Below are 14,618 nucleotides of genomic sequence, written 5' to 3' on the forward strand. Positions count from 1 at the left end.
TCAACCATTGTGGAAGACAGTGTGGTGATTCCTCAAGGATCTAGAACCAGAAATACCATTTGAGCCATTTGAGCCAGCAATTCCATTATTGGGTATACACCCAAAGGATTATAAAGACACATGCACATGTATGTTTATTGCAGTACTGTTCACAATTACAAAGACTTAGAACCAACCCAAATGCCCATCAATGATAGACAGGATAAAGAAAATGTGGCACACATACACCATGGAATACTATGCAACCATAAAAAGGGATGAGTTCATGTCCTTTGCAGGGACATGGATGAAGCTGGAAACCATCATTCTCAGTAAACTAACACAGGAACAGAAAACCAAACACCGCATGTTCTCATTCATAAGTAAGAGTTGAACAATGAGAAGAACATCACACACCAAGGCCTGTTGGAGGGGTGGGGTGGGTGGGAAGGGATAGCATTCAGAGAAATACCTAATGTAGATGACAGGTTAATGGAAGCAGCAAACCACCATTGCACATGTCTACCTATATAACAAACCTGCACATTCTGCACTTAAAGTATATTTTTTTAAATACTATAAATAAAATTCAGTTTAGTAAAATTACAGGTAAAAGATAAACACACAAAATTTTGTTTTATAGTCTAATTCCAGCAAGAAAAATTAAAATTTAAATAGAAAAAAATGTATTTTCAACAGTTTAGACAATTACTTTTAAGTATTGAAAACCTCACCTTTGGGTGAGAAGATATTTCCAAAATTTAACCATCTAGATGAAATTATTTGTAAAATATGCATCAGATTTCACCTTTTCATACACAAGAGTACCGTATCTATGCCCAGAAAGTAACTCTGCCCAGGGAAAATGATATCAGAATGATAAAATATTATTGGGGAAAATCTAGTGAGCTATTTCTGAGATAACAGAAACATTATATCACAGAGTAACAATATATGAGCTCATTAATATATATTAATAATCTAACAGAGATTTTTTTTTACCAAATAAGTTATCAAAAGCTTGTGAAACTCATGGGGAGGGCAAAGGAAAGCACCGTTTTAAAAAGTCAGAAATTTAGAAATGAAATATAGAGGAAAATAGGATCCTGTCATGAAGGTCCCTAAGAGAAATGCAAGGGATATAAAATACCAACAGACACCTAGAGCCTGAAACCTAGAATAAAGCTATGAAAAACAAAATTTAAATTTATAAAATAATTCAAAGGATAAAACTACCAATTATTCCATGTGCCATATAATATTAAGCCTGGAACATAATACTAAGCACTGAATGAAAGAATCTACTTTAGGTCTGTCCGTGCAGTCCTTGTCTGCTACTCAACTTGGAGCGATGGGAGGCCTTGAGAAGAAGTGTGAACGAGGCTCAGCCATCAACTACATCACCCAGCACAAAGCTCAGAAGAAGCTCCAGCTGAGCCTGGCTGACTTTAGGCGGCTGTGCATTCTGAAGGGCATTTATCCCCATGAACCCAAACACAAGAAGAAGGTTAACAAGGGTTCTACAGCAGCCCGAACTTTCTACCTTATCAAAGACATCAGGTTTCTCTCCATGAACCCATCGTCGACAAGCTCTGGGAATTCAAGGTGTTGGTCCGGAAGCTCCAGAAGGCCTATGGGAAGAGCCAGTGGAACACTGTAGAGCGTCTAAAGGACAATAAGCCCAACTACAAACTTGACCCCATCATCAAGGAACAGTACCCCACATTCACTGATGCCCTGCGGGACCTGGACTACACCCTCTCCATGTGCTTCCTCTTTTCCATCTTCCCACGGACTGGCAAGTGTCACGTGCAGACCATTCAGCCATGCCGCTGGCTCACCGTGGAGTTCATGCATACATCATTGCCTCCTGTGCCCTGAGCAAGGTCTCCCTGTCCATCAAAGGCATTTACTACCAGGCCGAGGTGCTGGGGCAGCCATAGTGTGGATCATTCCCTATGTCTTCTCCCATGACCACCCGACAGACGTGGACTACAGTCATGGCCACCTTCACCAAGTTCTACACCACCCTGCTGGGCTTCGTCAACTTCTGCCTCTACCAGTCGCTCAACCTCCACTACCCCCCAAAGCTCAAGGGACATGCCCAAGCAGAGGTGAAGGCCTGTGAGGGCACCTACGCGCTGGACTCTGAGAGCTCTGTGGAGAAACTGGCAGCCCTCAGTGCCAGCCTGGCCCGCGTGGTGGTGCCTGCCATATAGAAGAGGAGATGAGTTTACCCCCAATGGGGAGATGTCGGTGCAAAAGGAAGACAGCAGGAAGAGGGGGGAGGCGCAGGAGAAGCACAAGAAGCTTTCTGAGGGCCTGAAGTTTTTCCTGAACCGAGAGGTGCCCTGCGAGGCCCTGGCCTTTGTCATCAGGAGTTTTGAGGGGGAAGTGTCCTGGGACAAGTCTTTGTGCAGTGGGGCCACCTACGAAGTCACGGACTCCCGCATCACTCACCAGATTGTCGACTGGCCTGGGCAGCAGACCTCCCTCATAGGCAGGTGCTACGTGCAGCCCCAGTGGGCGTTTGACTCAGTGAACGCTAGGCTCCTCCTCCCCGTGGCAGAGTACTTCCTGGGGTGCAGCTGCCCCCACACCTTTCACCCTTTGTGACTGAGAAGGAAGGAGATTACGTCCCACCTGAAAAGCTGAAGCTGCTGGCTCTGCAGTGGGGAGAGGACCCAGGAAATTTCAATGAGTCGGAAGAAGAGGAGGAAAAAGACAATGACAACGAAGGTGATGGTGATGGAGCAGGAGAAAATGAGGAGGAGGAGGAAGATGCAGAGTCTGGTTCAGAAAAGGAGGAGGAAGCCGGGCTGGCAGCCCTGGAGGAGCAGAGGATGGAGGGGAAGCCAGGGCGATGGCAGGCACCTTGAAGCTGGAGGATAAGCAGCGGCTGGCCCAGGAGGAAGAGAGTGAGGCCACGTCCTTGGCCATCATGATGAAGAAGCAGGAGAAGTACCTGCACCAGAAGATCATGTTTGGCAAGTGGCAAAAAATCAGAGAGGCCAACAAGCTGGCGGAGAAGTGGAAAGCCCATGATGAGACGGTGAAGTCTGAGAAGAAGGCCAAGAAGGCAAGGCCGGAGTGAGTGCTGGCGGCCCCTCAGGGCTAAGGCCAGCTCCTAGCAGCTGAACGTGGCAGAGGCAGGCCAGAGTACCTAAGTGTGATGGACCAGAGTCATTTCTTTTCTTCTTTCTCCAGCCAGCCCTGATCCCTCAAGCTCTCTGGCTGGGCCAGTGGGCAGCCCTGGCCCTCTCTTGGATGGAACTGCCCTGCTTCTGCCTGAGCAGAGAAGAGGCCTCTGTGCCCAGCCTGATTCTGTGTTCCCAGGAGCCAGTGACATGAGGTGCAGGGGCCCACCCAGCCCCTTACCTGCTGCCCGTATTCACGCTGGCTTTCCACAGCCCACTCCCACACAGTTGGACCCATGATTCTCAGGGTGCTGTGATGGGGTGAGGGTGGGGGGAACATTCGTTATTAAATGACTGGACTTTTGTGCCAATTGTAAAAAAAAAAAAAAAGAATCCACTTTAGTTTTAGAATATTTTGTTCAAACGGTATTTTATACACCTCCGCTCATTTGACTCTTGCTCTAAAATAACGTCTGGGTGTACCATGGAGACAATTTTTATTTAAAGCATTATTCCATTCATTCTTTAACTTAGTTAATGCAGCTTAGTTAAGGCATGCTAGAAACTGTGACAAGTGCAAAGAATAAAATAAGTATGATCCCTGCCCTCAAAGAATTTACTGTCTTGTTTGAAGACTAGACAGTTACAAAGGATGTTATGAGATTTACACTAAGAATGATATTATGAGTATATATAAAAAAGAACCTATTAACTCTGTTCTTGGTACTCTAATTGAAGGTTCAAAACAAATTCCAGTTCAATAATGTCAGATAATCCTATTTTAAATACTTATATAAGTAAAGAAGTGATACAGGAAAAAACAAACCTGTAAGTATTTAAGCAGAGGATAGTGTTATATTATAAACTACCCTCAGAGACCACTCACCCCCATGGTGGTTTCACTGCATTTTCAAAGGTGTTTTCTAAACCATGTTTTTTGTTTGTTTGTGTTTGGCTTTAGCAACTGAATCATTTCACGGTCCAAGTGGCACACAATAAGAGTTCAATTTGCAATGCACTTTAAATCCAAGAATTTAAAGTTAAAAGAACAAAAAAGCAGGATATAAAAGTAGACTATTTAAAAATAGGTCCAGTAAATAGTGACGGAATTAGAATGACTGAAGTCGGGGGAAAGCACAGACTGATCAGATTATAGAGACTGCTTAGGACAAGAGAATGTTTCCTTCAGTGTTAAAATAGAAACAGGATATGAGGCAGGAGTGGAGCCCAGTTGTAGTGATCAGGCAAAAATGTAGGAGAAGATGGCAAACCTCTTAGTTCATCAAAATGCTGATGCTATTCTCGTACAAGAATGCCGGATTGCAAACGTGAGTTTGTGTTTTCAATGATGGCCAACATGAGAGAATATTCAGGAGAGAAAATGGGCATTGCAGAAGCCTTTTTACTTCTTCAAAATCATAAAGTCTGGAAAGTATGTATCAAACTTGTAGAACATTAGACCTTTAAAAATTAAGAAGTCACTTTAAAAATCAGGTATTGGGGTGGGAACGGTGGCTCACGCCTGTAATCCCAGCACTTTGGGAGGCCAAGGCGGGCAGATCACGTGAGGTCAGGAGTTTGAGACCAGCCTGGCCAACACAGTGAGATCTGTCTCTACTAAAAATACAAAAAGTAGCCAGGCATGGTGGCGCATGCCTGTAAATCCCAGCTACTCAGAAGGCTGAGGCAGGAGAATCACTTGAACCCGGAAGGCGGAGGTTGCAGTGAGCTGAGATCACACCATTACATTCCAGCTTCTGCGACAGAGCAAGACTCAGAGAAAATATATATATATATATATCAGGTATTAAACATGAAAAAGGAAAATATAGCTTCAGGAGCAAAGAAGAAGCACAAATATCAAATTCTAACATATAAAAGAACCAAATAAAGGAAATAAGGCCTGTGCAGAAGTCAAGCCAATCCTGTCGAACAAGCCAATCCTGTTTACCCAGGGGATGTTCTGTGCATTTTCAAGCACATGGCCTCCTCTCATCTTGCCAGCTACTCTGTAAAATCATTAATAATTTCTGCATCTTGCGGATAAGAATGCCAAGGTTTAAATAAGTTCAATGCTTTTCTCAGCACTGTGTTACGTAGAAGAACAAGGACTGAAACAGTGACACTTTGACTCCATGCCTGTTTTCCTTTCCATTTAAACATAGTCTATGTTAGGGTTAGAAAACGCTTTTATATAAAGGTCCCAGAAAACTTTAAGGCAAAGGAAAGCAAACTGCACAATGAATTCTCATCATGAACACAATCTCAGAGACCAGAAATTTTCATTTAGGCTGAAGACGTTGGAAAAAAGAAAAAATGTAAACTCTAAGAAAAACTGAAATCCACAATAAAAGTGCCAGTACAAATGGTCAAAGGTAACTTGGTAGGTTTCAGAAATATTTTTATCTTTTCTTTATTGTCAATGTTCCAAGTATAAGAATATTACCACTTATTTATAATATAGAATCTTTTCCCTTATTCTCTATAGAAAAGAAAGGAGTAATAAGTCAGATAACAATCAAACTTGTTCTTTCTACTGAATTCCAAAAGTAGTATGCGAGATTTAAGTTCATCCTTGTTAAGTTTCTTTAAAGTTTGTCAGCACAGTATGAGGGTTTTCATAAATGGATTTTTTAAGGAAGAGTGTAACATGCTTCCCTTTTTAAAAAGCAGCTGCTTGCAAAACCCAGAAACAGCACATTCAGTTACTTGCTGAAAACCTCAGCCTTTTACATCCACAATAAAAATTGAGTACAAAATGTACAAAGCATAGATTTTCCCCATGTGCTTATTATTAAATCCTTAAGTCAAAAATATTTAAGAAGTCATTAATAGGTATAGCTGCTAAGGAAACAAGTGAACAAGATAAATATGCAGAGTTATTTATAGTAGTGAAAATTTTGAAATAAATGTGTATTCAATAAGATAAATTTTTCAATAAATTTAGGACATAAGTTCAGTAGACTATTATGCAGCTACTAAAGATGCTAATGTCACTATGTGCTGACATAGAAAATCAGTATTATTTTATAAGTTGGAAAGGAAGTTTACAGAACATTAAAATATATAATCACATTTTACAGATATCTACATGTTTATATTTTTACACATATCTATGCATATATTAAAAGGTCTGAAATGATAAAAAGTGAATTATACTTTACCTATTTCTGACTGACCTGTACTATATATTTTATTTTATATTAAAAGTAAAGAAATAACTTTTTAAAATAACATATGGCTCCCTATGTATGATTTATCAGGGAAATACGGTTACATTTGAAATACAGAAAGAAAACTCAGGAGAATAAAAAACAAAGTGTGTATCCCAAGTGGATATGAAATCTCCTGATATCTAAAGTTAATCTTCAGTTTAGCTGAGCACAGTGGCTCATCATAATCCCAGCATTTTGGGAGGCCAAGGCAGGAGGATTGCTGAGGCCAGAAGTTTGAGATCAGCCTGGTCAATACAGTGAGATCCCATCTCTACAAAAAATAATAAATTTTTTTTAAAAGCCAGGTGTGGTGCTGTGCTCCTGTAGTCCTAGCTATTTAGGCAGCTGAGATGGGAGGATTGCTTGAACCCAGGAGTTCAAGGCTGCAGTGAATCATAATTGTGCTACTGCACTCCAACCTGAGTGACAGAGCAAGACGGTGTCTCCAAAAAAATTAAAAACCCACAAACAGCCAGGCGCAGTGGCTCACGCCTGTAATCCCAGCACTTTGGGAGGCCGAGGCAGGTGGATCACAAGGTCAAGAGATAGAGACCATCCTGGTCAACAAGGTGAAACCCCGTCTCTACTAAAAATACCAAAAAAAAAAAAAAAATAGCTGGGCATGGTGGCGTGTGCCTGTAATCCCAGCTACTCAGGAGGCTGAGGCAGAAAAATTGCCTGAACCCAGGAGGCGGAGGTTGCGGTGAGTCGAGATTGCGCCATTGCACTCCAGCCTGGGTAACAAGAGCGAAACTTCGTCTCAAAAAAAAAAAAACCCACAAACAACAATAAAAACTAAAAATCTTCAGCTTAATAGCAAATTATCTATAATTTGAGTCCTTATCCTGTGGTCCTGAAGAGAATTCAGTCCTTATGCCTAAAATCTCCAAAACTCTCCTGTGGATGTTTACATGATTTGATCACTTCTCAAAGTACCTCTTCTCCCTTCTCTAGGGTCACTTCTGTTCTCTTACACATTTTTCTTCCTAATATTCCTGCTAATAACCCTTCATGAAGATTTAAAGAATTATTAGGAAAACAAGACAAAACAGAAAACTTAAAAGTGAATATCAGATCATCCATGCTGTGTGACCATTAACACTGCCCTGTCACAGAGGTTCTTGGGTGGAGAACCAGCAACTCCCTTTTTAGCCCCAATCTTCTCATGTTTCTGGAAGTTGCTTCTACTCAAAGCAGAGGCCTCTCTTTGTTATGACTTCTTTACCACGGCTCCAATAAGTAAAAACAAAAAACAATAATCTGTCATTATTTAACATACAGTAAACTTGACACCAACAAAAATAATCATTTTGCTTTATTTTGCAGAGCTGTTCTTCCTAGTTTTGGCTGTTTTTACCTGGCATAACCAAGGATAATTGAGGAGTTCTCCCAAACAAATGAGTCCCTAAATAATGACCTGCAATTCTGTAACTAGAAAGAGCTTATAAATCAGTAATTTTTGCTGTGTGTGGTACAGGAGTAGTTCAAGAAAGAAATGATGAGAGCCTGAGTTAATTCAAGGGCACATCAGGGAAGAGAGTTAATAGATATAAGAATAACAAAGTAAATAAACTTGGTTAACGGATGCAGGCACTAACGGAGTGGTGCGGATGACCTCCAGATTTTCTGCCAAGCAACTAGGTTGGAGGAGAAGATTTGAGGACTCTCCAATGTGGTTACAAATATTGGTACACAAGTTTTGGGCACACAGCATTTTAGAGTTCAATATGAATTTAAGATTATTCTGAAAAAGTCAATCCCCAGTTGTCTGGCATTATAGAGAGACACTTTAAAAAGAAAGTGAAAGTCTTTAGAGAATGGATAAAAAAAAAGAGAAGACTCATTCATACATTCATGACTTACAAATAAATTCAATGAACAAATAGGCAGAAAAACAAGTGCCCAACAGTAATGACCAAGAGTCAGCTGACAAAAAGAGAAAATGTGGCAGGGCATGGTGGCTCACGCCTATAATCCCAGCACTTTGGGAGGCCAAGGCAGGTGGATCACGAGGTCAAGAGATTGAAACCATCCTAGTCAACAAGGTGAAACCCCATCTCTACTAAAAATACAAAAATTAGCTGGGCATGGTGGTGTGCGCCTGTAATCCCAGCTACTTGGGAGGCTGAGGCAGAAGAATTGCTTGAACCCAAGAGGCGGAGTTTGTGGTGAGCCGAGATCATGCCATTGCACTCCAGTCTGGGTAACAACAGTGAAACTCCGTCTCAAAAAAAAAAAAAAGAAAAGAAAAGAAAAAATGTGGCAGGTAGGTTAAAAAGACATTGGTTAGGCTGGGCGCAGTGGCGCACGCCTGTAATCCCAGCACTTTGGGAGGCCGAGGTGGGTGGATGGCCTGAGATCAGGAGTTCAAGACCAGCCTGGCCATCATGGTGAAACCCCATCTTTTTAAAAATAATATATATTTTTTAAAAAAGGATATTTGTTATTGAAGACAAGTGAGTTATTATTCTGTGACAGTTTTTATGAACAATATAAATGATATATGTCATTTTGACCACTAAGTTAAAAATGTGACTTAGATGCTAAGAGAAAAATTGTTAGCCAGTATGAGCAATGACTTAAGAAATATGCCAAGATGGATGGCTATGTAAGTCTGAATGGGGTATTTCTGGGGACTGATTCTAATTCAGATTAGAACTCAGCTTTAATCCTTTCTCCACTCCATAAAGAAAATTAAAAAGGCAACCTGAAACAGGCAGTAAAATCTCTCAGAACAACTTTCTTAATCTATATATAATTAGACATTACAAGATATAAATGGGGAAAATCCATGTATTACCAATATAAATTCTAGGTTTTCACCATCACATACATGAAAGGCATATTGATAGCAACACCACCAGTTTTCAGTGTTCACAGCAAAATTCTTGGGGTCATCCTCAATCCCTCTCTTACTTCCACGTTCCATATCCAATTCTTCAGGAAATCCTATTTGCACCACTTCCAAAATACATCTACATCCATTACCATCATCCTCAGCAGGGTCACCATCATCCCCTGCCTGGAATCCTGCTCCGGCCTCCTAACTACCTTTGCCTCTCCCAAGTATCTATTCTCATCAAGATAACTAGGGTAAACTTTTTAGATTTTAGGTTTGATCATGTTACTGGTTAATTCAAAATCCTTCAAAGGGTCCCTATCTCATTCAGAATAAAAGCTAAGCTACTTAAAATGGCCAATCTAAAGGAAAGTAACCAGCTCACCCCACCACTACCACCATTCTACTTACCTCTCTGAATCTTCTTTACTATGTCCCTACTCATTAATTTCCACCCACACTGGACATCTTGCTGTTCTCAAGCACCCCAGTTCTAGTCCTGCTTTAGGGCCTTTGCACTGGCTGTTCCCTTTTTCTTGAATATTGGTCCCCCAAATATCCACCTAGCTAATGTCCCCAACCCCTTCAAATCTTAACTCAGCTTCTCTGTGAGTCTTTTCCATAATTATTTTTTTTATTTTCCCCATTTTTATAACTCTATTACTGTATTCACTTTTCTTTTTGTTTCTAGAATTTTCATTTTCTAACATACTATAATTTATTTATTTATTTGGTCTATTTTTGCCTGAGGATACATCTCTCCCCTTCTCCACATTTCATATCTGAAAATAGGCTCCAGGACGAGTAGGGATTTTGTTCTCTGGTATGTTCCAAGCACTTAGAAAAATACTTCATACATATTTTTGAGTAGACTAATGAGAGTCAGTTACTTTTTCTAAATCAGTTAGTAGCATGTACTCCAGTCACTGTAGTTCATAAACAAGTTTTCCGTCACATTGAACAACAAATGCTGTTCATTGGTGCTAACATTCGGTGGGAGATAATGAAGAGACCCACACATCATGGCAGCTTACTCTTCTTTTTGGAACATTACTAATATTTAATATTTTAAATACTATAATTAATAATATCTCATTGCACTTCCTTGCAAATGTGTTTATCTAGAGAAGCCAACACAAGTTGATATATTCTAGATCATTTACCCTTCTAGGAATTGTCTTGTGCATAGTTAAATAAATAAAATGTCACTGATTGATCAAATATGAATTAAATTAAGAGCTGTTTTATAAAGATTGAGTATTTCAGGAAAATGAGTCACTAAAAAGTAATTAGATTAAATGTATATAAGAAAATTTGAAAATATTATAAAAGATCCTAAAAAGCTGGACAACTCCTACACAGAGATTGCCTGAAACATGTCTTTTAAGCTCTGACTCTAAAGAATCTGAAGTTAGTTATCTTAGATAATGCTTTATATATAAGATTATTCAAGAGTGAGGGGACAGAACCACAGTCTGTCAAACCAATAAAAAGGGATCATTTTGCCTTATATAAAAGGATTGGGAAGAGAATGTACATTTATATGTTTTCTATTTTGTTTCAATCATGGCATTTACATAACATCTGAAATGATTCTCTCACAGCCATTTTCTTCTCTCAACTCAAAAGTTGAAACGTGCTGTCCACTTTATCCAAATAATTTTTTAAAATAGGCAAGTACTTTCTTGTTTTCTTGTGTTTTTCTAAAAATAAGGACATCTTCTTTTATAACCATAGTACAAATATCAAAATCAGAGAAAATTATAAAATCAAGAGATTAGCATGGATGCTGTTATATATTTAATATACAGATATTAATCAGATTTTGCTAATTTTTTCAGTGATGTCCTATGTAGCAAAAGAAAAATTTTAGACCATCTGTTTCTTTGATCATTATGCTAAGTGGTATCTATTAGTTTTCTTCATTGTGTCAATTTACTATTTTTCCTTTTGTACATAAGTAATTTGCAGAAATATACTTTAAGAACATGTAAATAACTTTTTCTCCCACCACAACTGCTATGCCCAATCTACTTAAGTTAGGGAGGCTTTTCCAAAAAATTACATTTTTTATTTAATAATAATTTACATAGATTTTATTATTATGATTGTGTTATTTTGATTATGCACTAATCAACATTGTAATCGTACTAAATTCAGAAGATTCAGGTTAGGCATTTTTAAATCCTTCACAGTCACTATATCAGAGACAAAAGATGTTTATTTCACTACTGGTGAGGTTGAATTTCATCTTTTAAGGCTTCTGCGTATTCTAGGGAAGAATAAATACACTGGGAGATGGAGCTCACTATGGGAGAAGAGAGTTACAAATATGGAATGGGAGAAGTTAGAATGAATCCTGTGAAACTGCATTGGATTTTGAAAACCAAATATGAATTCATGGTTTTTGATTGATAGAGGCATAGATACAGATTGTATGAATGTGTGTGTGTGTGTTAAGTAATTCTGATTCCTTAGACAACCAGCAGTGACATCCCAAAATCAAGAATCTCACTTAGTTTTTATATCTTTGTTTCTAAATGCCATTCTCCACAAAATGAATCAGAGTTTCTTTGAGAAATGGCTAATTCCAAGACTAGGAAAGTACAATCTAACTTCATTATTTTTTTACTTCATTTAAAATTTTTGCTTTAATTTTTAATTCTAGATGACAAATTTTTTTCTAGGTTTAATTATGATTACAATTATTAGCACATACTCAAAACAACATAATTATATAGAAATGTTGGTAAATAGTTCCTAAACATAAAAAGTATAGTTTTGGAGATTTCAAGATGGTGGTGGCTGAGGGGTTAACAGAGGGGCTGAGTGGAAGAACTTTACAAAGTAAAAGAAGCTGGGATACTGTGGATTATGGCAGACGGGAGGCAGGACTAGACTGCAGCTCCAGACAGAGCAGTATGTGGGGATTCTCACTGTGAATTTTAGCTCCAGATCGACTGCAAGAACAAACCAGCAATCCCAAGAGGACCCACAGACCCTCTGAAAGAAACAGACTGCTCCTGCAGGACCTAGGAAACCACCTTGAAAACTGAGTCCCTCAACTGTGGAAGTGGGAATGGGAGACCCTCCTCTCCCGTACACACACCCCGACTGGAGAAACTAAAGGTCTGTTTGGAAGAGAAGTTTCTAACTTTACCTGGAGCTGAATCAATTTGGAGAGCCAAGTGAAATACAGGGGTAGAGGAAGCAGCAAAAAGTCCCTGGGCACTCACTGGGTCCCCACGGGCCTGGCACCACAGGGATCCAACAGGAGAGGAGCAGAGATTAAAACCACACAGGGAGAAGGAACTCTCTAGTAAAACTTTGTAACAATTTGAATGCTTGAGAAGCCTCCTGGCCAGTACCTGGGGGAGAGTGCAAATCCAGTGTGCAGACTTTGCAGGTTGGGGAAGAACCAAGCCCTTTTCTTTTGCAGCTGGGAGGCAAATAGCCTGGGGCAGGTTTTCAAGCCCCTATTGTACTCTGCCTGGAAACAGACTGGGGGCTGTTGGCAGGGGCACTGTGGGAGTGAGAGACCAGCCCTTCCACTTGAGTGGGAGCTGAGTGAGGCCTGTGACTCTCAATAATAAGTAGAAGAAAGAAATTCAGAGCTATAATAGTCTTGAATTAACCCAGTCCAACAAAGATAAAGAAAAAAGAATAAGAAAATATGAACAAAGTCTCCAAGAAGTCTGGGATTATGTTAAATAACCAAACCTAAGAATAATCATTGTTCCTGAGGAAGAAGATAATTCTAAAAGCTTGGAAAACATATTTGGGGGAACATCAAGAAAAACTTCCCTGGCCTTGCTAAAGACCTAGCCATCCAAATATCAGAAGTACAAAGAACACCCAGGAAATTCAACACAAAAAGACCTTTGCCTAGGCACAAAGAAGTGATTGGGGCCCTATCTTCAGCCTGCTCAAAAAAAAAATCAATTATCAGCCAAGAATTTTGCAACCAGTGAAACTAATCATCATATATGAAGGAAAAATGTAGTCTTTTTCAGACAAATACTGAGAGAATTCACCATTACCAAGCCACCACTTCAAGAGCTGCTAAAAGGAGCTCTAAATCTTGAAATAAATCCTGGAAACACATCAAAACAGAATCTCTTTAAAGCATAAATCACACAGGACCTATAAAACAAAAATACAAGTTAAAAAGCAAAAACAAAAAGCAAAAAAAAACCCAAGTACACAGACAACAAAGGGCATGATGAATGCAACCCTAACATATTTCAATGCTAACATTGAATGCGAATGGCCTAAATACTCCACTTAGAAGATACAGAACCACAGAATGGATACAAACTCACCAACAAACCATCTGCTGCCTTCAGGAGACTCACCTAACACGTAAGGACTCATATAAACTTCAAGTAAAGGGGTGAAAAAAAGGCATTTTATGCAAATGGACACAAAAAGCAAGCAGGGGTAGCTATTCTCATATAAAGTTTGCAAAACAAACTTTAAAGCAACAGCAGTTAAAAGAGACAAAGAGGGACATTATGTAATGGGAAAAGACCTTGTCCAACAGGAAAATATCACAATCCTAAACATATGACGCTCCCCAATTTTTAAAACACCTGACACTGGAACTCCCAAATTTATAAAACAATTACTAATAGACCTAAGAAATGAGATAGACAGCAACACGATAATAGTGGGGGACTTCAGTACTCCAATGACAGCATTAGACAGGTCAACAAGACAGAAAGCCAAAAAAGAAACAATGAATTTAAACTAGACCTTGGAACAAATGGACTTAACAAGATACATGTGGAACATTTCATCCAGCAACTGCAGAATACACATTCTATTCAACAGCACATGGAACTTTCTCCAAGACAGACCATATAATAGGCCATAAAACAAGCCTCAATAAATTTAAGAAAATTGAAATTACATCAAGCACTCTCTCATACCACAGTAGAATAAAACTAGAAATCAACTTCAAAAGGAACCTTCAGAATCACACAAATACATGGAAATTAAATAACCTGCTCCTGAGTTAGCACTGGGTCAAAAATGAAATCAGGATGGAAATTTTAAAAAGTCTTCATATTCAACAATAATGATACAACCTATCCAAACCTCAGGGATACAGCAAAGGTGGTGCTAAGAAGAAAGTTCACAGCCCTAAATGCCTACGTCAACAATACTGAAAGAGCACAAACTGACAGTCTAAGGTCACACCTCAAGGAACTAGAGAAACAAGAACAAACCAAACCCAAACCCAGCAGAAGAAAGGAAATGAGCAAGATTAGAGCAGAGCTAAATAAAATTGAAGCAAAAAATACAAAAGATAAATGAAAGAAAAAAGTGGTTCTTTGAAAATATCAATAAAATTGATAGACCATTGGCAAGATTAACCAAGAAAAGAAGAGAAAAAAATCCAAAAAACCTCACTAAGAAACAAAACAGGAGATATTAAAACTGACA

At 39.2% G+C, this 14,618-nt stretch overlaps 1 pseudogene; it reads left to right on the top strand.

Moving 5' to 3' along the window:
- Positions 1–1,330: 1,330 nt before the first annotated feature.
- On the top strand, positions 1,331–3,170 carry LOC100397787 (pescadillo homolog pseudogene; annotated as a pseudogene).
- The last annotated feature ends 11,448 nt before the right edge of the window (positions 3,171–14,618 follow it).

This window comes from Callithrix jacchus, chromosome 9 (genome assembly GCF_049354715.1).
Source record: "Callithrix jacchus isolate 240 chromosome 9, calJac240_pri, whole genome shotgun sequence".
NCBI lineage: Eukaryota > Metazoa > Chordata > Mammalia > Primates > Cebidae > Callithrix > Callithrix jacchus.